A 10,311-nucleotide genomic window follows, 5' to 3' on the forward strand; every position below is an offset into this window, starting at 1 on the left:
CAGTATAATGGAACTTGCTGAGGATTCATCTACACCAAACTGTGTCTTATCCACCGTAATATCCCCACCCACCCCCAACTTAAAACTTTGCTGTTAAATCTGTTTCATGCCTTAAACACTACAGTATTTGCGCCCACAAGATGTAGTGTAAGCTTCTCCACCTGAAACCTCCTCTTGTCTTATGATATGGAGGTTTGTGATTAAAAGATATGTAGGATATCTCTAAATATGATAAACTACCACGCTATACACTATACTTGATAATTAAAAAAAAAATCATCGATTTAAAGCGATCTTTCATTCGAGAATTTATTTTTACATTTTATCTGTTACTTCATCGCCAGAGTTTATGGAAAGGTTGCGCGAATTTTAAACATCATATGGCGCTGCAAAATCTGTAGCATTCACAAAACTTATTTGAAAAATAATTTATTGAATGAACACTGAGTAATCCAGGATAGATAAATATCCTTGAGGTCAAGTAAAACACGATGTTCGTCAACGTACAGATTCAGCTTCTAAAGTGTGTGTTTCTTGTAACAAAGCCACATCGGGATATCTGCTGAGTCTACCGAGGGAAATCCAGCCCCTAATTTTAGCGTTGTAAATCCGCAGACTTACAGCTGTACCAGCGTGAGACGTTTCTCAAGTACCTAAATACATGTAATTATTGAGATTTGGTGGCGCTTACTGATGAATACAATTCTGTTATTTTCCTATTTATTATTATTGGATAATGCTCATACTCGTTTTCTTGAATAAACAACTCAATGATCAACGTAACACCGGAGTTATTTAACCAGTGGTTCATGAAATCCCGCTAGGAGGTCAGTAAATGGGTCAAAACATTTATTTCTTCCTTCACTGTTTTATGTGTATGTGTGTGCTTATGTGTTTATGTGCATTTTTCTGGGGAGGAGATACATAGCATTCTAATTAAATACTCAAAGATTTACGTAATCCACAAATGATTAAGTAGGACTGGTATACACAATATGAATCATTCTTAGAATTGATGCGTGCATATCTTTACTAGAAACATAATTAAAGTGTGTCTCAGCTGATCTTTAGTTCCTCCTTAATTACATAGATTAACCTAATCGGAAGGAATTATTATTTATAAACAATTTTCAACACTTTAAACCTTATTGATATTAAAGACCAGTGCCCATCATCGGGACTGGTATTTATCACGAATGGTTACCATGGCTTTAATAATTATTTACGTCGTATAGATCATCCCTAAACATCTGCTTCAGCTTTATTAGATACTATAACATCACAAGCAGCAAGGTACCAGACTGATGGCCTAAATCATAGTGGTTATAGAAGTTTTTGTAGTTTTCTTGTTATTCAGCATTAAGACTACGTATTATTAAAAGTAGTTATTATTGTAAAATGTTAGTGGACTCTACTGATATAACATATTACCCAATTATAAAAACACAGTTTTATGCCATCATAATATTTATACGAGCTATACATATGCAACAATGTTCGTGAATTAATTTCTTGGCCAATAAGTGTTCATAATAATGACAAAAAATACAAAAATCTCTTAGAAGGTCAAGTTCCTGTTATAAAAAGGTACTTAGGATAAGTTTTATCAAGCTACAGTTTCAATAGTGTTACCTACAAATAATAATATTGCTCATCTGACAAGGCCCAGCATGGCCAGGTGATTAAGGCATTCGACTTGTAATCTAAGGGTCGCGGGTTCCAATCCACATCACACCAAACATGCTCGCCCTTTCAGCTGTGAGAGCGTTATAACGTTACGGTCAATCCCATTATTCGTCGGTAACAGAGTAGCTCAAGAGTTGGCGACGGGTGGTCTTACATTGCTAAATTAAGGATGGCTAGCGCTGATAGCCCTCGTGTAGCTTTGCACGAAGTTCAAAAACAAACAAATACGAACAATATGGCGTCATTTCCCGATGGAATTCTCAAAACAAATATTTGTCACGAGTTTAACAGTGAAGTTCAGTAGAATCGTAAAATTCTTGCTTGAATAATTGCTGCTATCAGGGTTACTGTATTACTTGAAGAGCATTCAAACACGTGCTCAAGTACTAAATTTTATCCTACCAGTTTAACCTTTAGGTTTTCTGACTTATATATATATATTTATGTAATTTTGCAAATCTACTTACACATTCCATGACAAAATATATAACAATGGTTGCCAAATTTGCTTAACATAAAAGCCACTTACGATAAACTTCAGATGTTCGAGAGCCACAAAACATGAACAAATATTACACACACGCTTTTATTGTCACAAGTACATTTTATTATATAAATTTTATATAAATATTAAGAAATGCATGTACGTAATAATATTTATTCATGTATCTAGTTTTTTAAACTGTTAATTTGTATTAGTTTCAACAATCACAAAGCACGCACACACATATATATACATATATATATCAAATGTTTTCAAAATCCTAGCTGATTATTGTTTTAACTATATTGAGTGTATTTCATACGGTAATTAACTACGAAAACATTTAAGAAAAATATAAAAATTGCATTTCATTAACATTAATGTGACTACCAAAAATTAAAATAAAAAAGGGTAAAAACAGATATTTTAAATGATATTTGTTTTAGTAAATATCTGGTCAAAACGTGGAGGAAAATATGTAAAACAATAAAATTATAGATATTTTAATCAGATATCACCTTACAAAATTTTAGTCTTATCATAATATTTTTCTCACACAAACAGACATTGATACAATTATCAGGCTATTTACTATTAGTAGAGATCTTGTGAGTTTCCATTTTGGTTGCGAGTCATTGAAATTCCGGCTGGCATGTACGAATTAGTTCCGTCAAGAATTGATTTGTAAGGATTGCACGATACTTCGACTTCACAAACTCCATCACAGAGTACAGTGATTCATAGCAGTATGTTGTGCTGAAAATTGAGATGAATCGCACGATGGTTTTCTTCAGTTCAGGATAATTTATTTCTGGAATTCAGTTGTAGAATGGAACTTATGAATCATCTTTAGACCGAGGTCCTCCTGTAGTTCTATTAGTTCCATTTCCACAGCAGATGACTCTGTAACTAGAGGTTCGAGAATTGGACAACCATCATTGATCACATCAACCATGAATAGATATATAAGAAAGTTGAAGCAGGGCTTCAGCTTCTGCAAGTCCTCAAATATGTTTAAGAAATCATCAAGCAGTCCTTGTAACTTATCTTTGTATTCTTCCAGTTTGTGGTCTTATTTCAATATCAAGGAATGTATTTACTCTCCTTTTGATACTGTGAAAGTAACTGAAGTTTCTTGACAACATGTCTCTTTAAAAAAAGTCTTATTTTATTCTGAAAGCTGAAAATTGTCTGAGTAAAATCAGAAACAATCTTATCCTTCCCTGGAGTGCCAAGTTGAAAGTTTGTAGATGATTCATTATATCAGTAAGAAACATTAGATCTTGCATCCATTCATCATTTCCCAGTTGAGGATATAATCTTTTATTTTCTTCAAGAGAAATAATAATAGGCTCCAATAGATCCACAAACCTATTTAAGACATTGCTGGTTGACAGCCACCTCACAATACAGTGAAAAGAGACATCACTGGGTTTATCTTGAAATTCCAATTCTTAAATAACATTTTTGAGATGTTGGTAGTTCTTCCTATTTAAACGTATAAAATTGACAATTTCAAAAACAAATTTCATAACTTGGCTGCCAGTGGTCAAGATAAATAATGCAATGAAGACGTAGAAACTCTGGAAATCTGGGAGCACTTTTCATAAGTGGAATTTGTTTGTTTGTTTTTTTAATTTCGCAAAAAGCTACTCGAGGGTTATCTGTACTAACCGTCCCTAATTTTGCAGTGTAAGACTAGAGGGAATGCAGCTAGTTATCACCACCCACCGCCAACTCTTGGGCTACTCTTTTACCAACGAATAGTGGAATTGATAGTAACATTATAACTCCCCCACGACTGAAAGGGCGAGCATGTTTGGCGCGACGGGGATGCGAACCCGCGACCCTCAAATTACACGAGTCGCACGCCTTAACACGCTTGGTCATGCCGGGCCCATAAGTGGAATTACTCCTGCATTTTTCTCCACTATTGCAGGTGCTCCATCTGTTGCAACACTGACGAGTTTATCCAGTAGAATATTAGCATTTGTTAAGGCTCTGTCAAGCGCAATTTTAATACCAACAACACGAGTTGTTTCTTTTAGCGCCACTAAGTCCAACATCTCTTCTTTCACAGTTACATCAGAGGAAACATAACGAACAAATACCGCCAGTTGTGGGTTGTCTTGCATGTCTGTAGATTCGTCAAGGGCTAAACTCAAAGCAAAGGGAATTCTTTAAATCATTTTACATTTTGCCTGCAACATCAGCACTGATCTGGGAGATACCTCTCTCTGTAGTGTGGTGTGAAGCTGGTGTTTGTGTTATTAATCGCTAAAGTTTTGTGTTAGTTGGATCTAACTGCAACAATGTCAGCTATATTCTTCTTAACAAATTCACCATCAGAATATGAGTATTTAACACGAGCAATATTCCATGATATAACAAAACTAGCTTCAGTTGTTGTATTAACATCCTTACTGAATATTGTCAACAGTGCCTGCTGGCTATTTAGTGATGATTTTAACACAGTTTACTTGTTTTTCTGTAATTCTGATTTAGGTGGATAATCAGACAAAAAGGTTTTGTGATTTGTTTCGTAGTGGCATTTCATGTTACTGGCTTTATAATGACTGAGTAACACAATGCAGATAAGAGACAAGGCTTTACCTCCTTAAATGGTGAACGCAAAATCTTCCTCCCACTTTGGCTTTAAATTTTGTTTTCATCTTCATACTTTCCCTTCTTACAATTTGATGACGCTATCATCTTCCTTCACAAAATTTTCACAGACACTTCCAAAAACTTAAAATGAAAAGAAACAATAAGCTCCAACACGTGCAACGCAACCAAACTCTACAGCGGCCAGTATCACACTAACACTCTGCTAAATTCACTGCCCGCAACACAGCCACACACAACACAACCACACGATCGCAAGCCACGCCCACTATAACTAACATTGTCAGCACCGGCTTCTACGATTACTGATTCTCCAGCACAGTTCCTCTGTAATCGTTATTGATCTGAAATTTCTTTAATCACTGACTCAAATCTAGCATTAAAATCAGGATTTAAATTCTTAAATATATTTAATCACCATGAACATTAAGCTTACGTTTTGATCCAATGGACTCTCAATTTACATCTGGTAAATAATTATAAATCTTGAACATTTTTATTTACCTTTTATATTAATTAATTGAGATGCAAAAAGGAGCTCAGCCAACATGTTTCCGCGAACTGCACATTATATGTCAAAGAGCCGCGGTTTTGCCGCGAACTGCACATTATATGTCAAAGAGCCGCGGTTTTGCCACCCCTGATATATAAGCTCATTATATTACCATACTAGAACATCTTTCATTTAAAAAATAACTTACTTTTGTCTTTCTACACACAAGTTTGGTCAATTATCATCTTGTGTACTTAAAGAACCCTGATAACCGTATACCTATACGAAAACACACAGATAAAAACAACAAATTTTATCAATCAAGTTGCAAAGATTGAATATATGCATTGATATACTACACATTGGGTTTTTCTTTCAAAATATTTATGGAAATAGCTACTTCTAAATTTCTCATACACTTAAAATTTAGATAAACATCAGAATACTGTCATTTGAATTTAAAATACGACAACGTGTGACGAAAAACGCATATAGCTCTTATTACCATAAACAGTTATACACTTATTAACGTACAAGTTACAATATACACATAATGTACGTATAAAATAAATGACGAAATAGCTCGAGCGATTTGCAATTTTGCCTGACATCGTCAAAGTTTGTTGATGAGAATCAGCGAAATTTGCTAATTACAATAATTACAATAAGTCCAACTAGTGTTACAACAATGGTGTGTGAGATATTTTCACGTGTTAATATCACAAATGTGATTTTTGTTTGATAGAGGAAACTGTAAAATCGTTTTCACATTGAACACTTCAAAATAATTAACAGGTTACACAAGCAACTGACCACGAAGGAAGTCTTGAAACTACATGACCCGTTCATGCACAGAAACATTACGATTATATTACAGAAACATCTGCAACAAACACAAAATCTCCTCACAGCAATGAGAAATACCACACAGAGACAAAAGTAGACGACTTTTCTGAATGTGAAATCTCTGATGGTGTGAACATATTTTCTAAACTAGCAAGTCGTGATAAGCACAGGAATGTTTTGCCCAGCACCCGGTTTAACCTCTTAAAAATATTCCAATTGACCCGGATACATACTATCATAAAACAGTTGATGGTAAAAAAATTAAGAGGCAATGGTTATCTTTTTCTCAGACTTTTCTGCACTATGTATTTATGCTTTTCAAGCAGTAATACCAGATCATCATTTGTGTGTGGATACAATGACTGATGTCATGTTCATCAAAGTGTAGAGGAGTATAAATATTCTGAGGAATGCATGCAAAATTTGAAGTGCATGTGATGAACATGAAGGGTGGAAACATCTTGTCTTATATACATAACTTACTGCCTGATAAACGAATACTTGAAGTTCAGTAGAATCGTAAAATTCTTCCTGGAATAATTGCTGCTATCAAGATTATTGGAAAGCTTAATCTTATACTTAGAGGGTACAGAGATGACGCTGTGATGAAGTAAATCACAGTGTTTTCTTGCAAGAATTTATACCACTTTGAAACACTCAACCAAAGTAACTGCTCCAAAGAAAAAACTCTAGAGCAACTGAAAGAGTTGCTTCAATTAAGCTATTAGTAAAACAACAGAATTTATACCACTTTGAAACACTTAACCAAAGTAACTGCTCCAAAGAAAAAACTCTAGAGCAACTGAAAGAACTATTAGTAAAACAACAGAATTTATACCACTTTGAAACACTAACCAAAGTAACTGCTCCAAAGAAAAAACTCTAGAGCAACTGAAAGAGTTGCTTCAGTTAAGCTATTAGTAAAACAACAGTTAACAAACTGCTCTGCTATAATAAAGAATATGATCTAGAATGTTATATGAGATGAAGTTAGAAGTGCTTGTATGTTCTCAATACAGATTAATTCCACACAAAACTTCATTGCAACTGACCATTGTGCTGTGGTAATTAATACGTGCGTGGTGAAAAGTAGTTGAAGGGCTGGAAGCACTCGTTCCCTCCCATGGCCACAGTGGTAGTGGACAAGGACTGTCCAATCTAATAAAAATATAGTTGGAGACTATATCGCTGATATTAACAAGTGTGTTTTAAATAGCAAAGATAGAGCAACAACTTGCCATGGCAGTACAGTGGCTCTCAGGAAAAGTCATCTTCTGACATGGATACAAATGTTTACGTGTGCTATTATGCACACGTTTTCAATTTGGTTGAAAACATTAAAGGTACTAATGCAGAAATGCAGAAAGCCACAAGTTTCCTCAAAGTTCTAGAAGGAAACTAATATACATAATAAGGAAACTTAAAGTAAGTTAGAAGAAGACAAATTGAGTAGAATTAAGTTGATACGTGAAACTCTGGTCAGGAAAACCAAGTGTGTTAATAGCTGTCTTCGAGACATCTGCGAACCACTCCAGAGCTGTTTTTCTAGATCTTATCAAGTGTCTTGTTATACTGCAGCATTCAAATAAACATTAGGTTATGACAAAACAAATACGGGTTTCAAGGTTGTTAAGGAGTGTTATTCTAAGACTCATCCATAAAGAAATAGGAGACTTTAGTCTTAAAAATGACCACAAAGCCTCAGCTAGTATTCTTGTATTTGTGATTTTTAGTATAGCTTCTAGCGTAGTTGAGTAGTTTTTGCCAGTCAAAAAATAAGCCGTCAATTGAATTATTTTATTTTATTTGACTAGTCAATTGACTGCCTTGCCAACCTTCAAATAAAATGTAAATAGTAGTGAACGAAAACAAATAATTAGTTAGAGGTGTGAGAAAATAAATTGATTTTATATTATTTAATAACAAAATTTAGTTTACTCTGTTTTAAAAGCTCAAAAGACAAATTTGCAAACTTGTTAGCCAATACTTAATATAACATTAATTTTGTAAGTAATTAACAGATGAGAAGCGTATGTATTACCATTCATATGTAGAGTTATAATTTAACTTTTTTTCATGCTGACATAAATTAGGAATTTTATTCCTGTTCAACACTTAAAACTGAACGAATCTCGTCAGTCGGTCAATAACAAAAGTGTTTTTCCTCTTTTGTGAACCTTTTCTCAATGAATTCATGGTGTTTTAATTGTTCCCACACTACTTAATTGTTTCTCGCCCCCCAGTAGCACAATGGTACGTCTTTGAACTTTTACCATTAGAAACTGGGTTTTAGTACCCGTGGTGGACTGAGCATAAATAGTCCTTTGTGTAGCTTTGTGCTTAACAACAATGACTCGTTGTTTCTATCTGATTGAGGTATATTTTTCAGTATGGGCAGAACTTTCAATGATTGGACAATAGACAAAATTTTACTCCATATCAACATACTTGATTTCCTTGCTCTTTTTTTAGCATTCCCATTCCTACCCCTACTGGTAGTTTATGTGGTCGTGTATCTCTTAGTCTGTTTCACAGTCTGTCTTTCTTCAACCATCCTAGAGATTCCCATTCCAGAACCTTTTATTTTAGAACATTACTAATTCACTTTAAAACCTATTCACATCATTTCTGGAAGCTTCAACCGTGGTTACAGCACATCTTTCTCAGCCAGTCAGTATTCTATCAATACAGTAAGTTTTTCAACACTAGTTCTTTGGTAGTGTTTACTCTTAATTGGACATGCTCCTCTTGAAAGTTTGTGACACCCTTCTTATGTCTGGGCTTCTACTTTTATGATCCTCTATTCTTCATTCTTCAGCTCTTTCTATCTTACCTCTTACTATATACCTACTCTCATATTCATCTCCTAATTTTGTGTGTAGAATTTATAAACTACTCTTATTCTAGAACCAACCTTTTGGTTTCTCTTTTACCACCTTAGTTTTGGTTTCCTTGATATTCGGGCTCCTTTCCTCCCTTGTCCTCTTTCTTTCTCTGTTGCTTTACACTCTCACACTTCTTTCTTTACATAAGGAAATTACCAAGTCTGTCATTCACTGGGCTGGAATTTTCACTAATGTGACGTTACTTTTGTTCCACTTTCGTCATCCTCCCACTGTACTTCTCTATAACTATTTGTGGCAGATCTTTCATCATTACTCCTTTCATCACATTTTTCCTCCTGGTAATAATTCTGTGTACTACCTTAGTTACTTACTGTTTGTCGCTGAATTTTAAAATACCTCGGTGTTTGTGCAATGTTTAATGTTAAAAATTTGACGATTGTTTCATACACAATCCAAAAATAAGACAATTTCCCGTCTCAAAATTAAAATAAAATACCAAAAACGTACAATACAGGATTAAAATCAGTAAAAACTCGATGAGAATGGAACACAGTCTTATACACTGTATATGTTTCAACGTACATTAATACGTCATCCTCAGGAGTGTGATGTTTTGCATAACATAACTCTCATTTATACAATTACCAGAAAATCATTCTGCGTATTTAAGAATTTCATGCCATCTACTGACAACATTTCCATCAGGTCCATCATCTTTTTTCAATGACATGAATTTACTTAGTTATATTTAATTATCTCAATAGATTCACGTATATTCATACTAATTAAATTTTCAGGTTGTGCTAGAATAACAGTTTTTTTCACATTGAATTGTGTGTTTATTTCCACTGATGTGTTCTGCTGATGGTGAAATAGTGATATGATTGTTTTAATATTTCTTTTGTGTTCATTCATTCTGACGTTTATATTTCTTCTAGTTTGTCCTGTGTAAGCTAGTTTACATTCACATGATATTTTATATATACCACAATTTTCCATTAAATCAATATTTTCTTTAACTGTATCAAAAATTTAGCTAATCATATTTATCGGTTTCTATGTTGGAAAAATATTTGTTTGTTCTCTATGTTTTTCATTATTTGGCAAGATAGGCCTCATACAAATGATAATACTAAACATTTCTTTTTCTACTTTTCAGCATATGGATTTAACTTAATATTTTATCCCTATTTTTAGTTTCTTGAAAACTCTGTCAACAACATCAGGATTGAAACCAATGCACTTTAATAAAACATTAACCTTATTGTTAATAACAGTCTTTTTAAAACGCAATTTTACTATCCTATCCAAATAAGAGTAAAAAATAGTAG

This window comes from Tachypleus tridentatus, chromosome 11 (assembly GCF_004210375.1).
Source record: "Tachypleus tridentatus isolate NWPU-2018 chromosome 11, ASM421037v1, whole genome shotgun sequence".
NCBI lineage: Eukaryota > Metazoa > Arthropoda > Merostomata > Xiphosura > Limulidae > Tachypleus > Tachypleus tridentatus.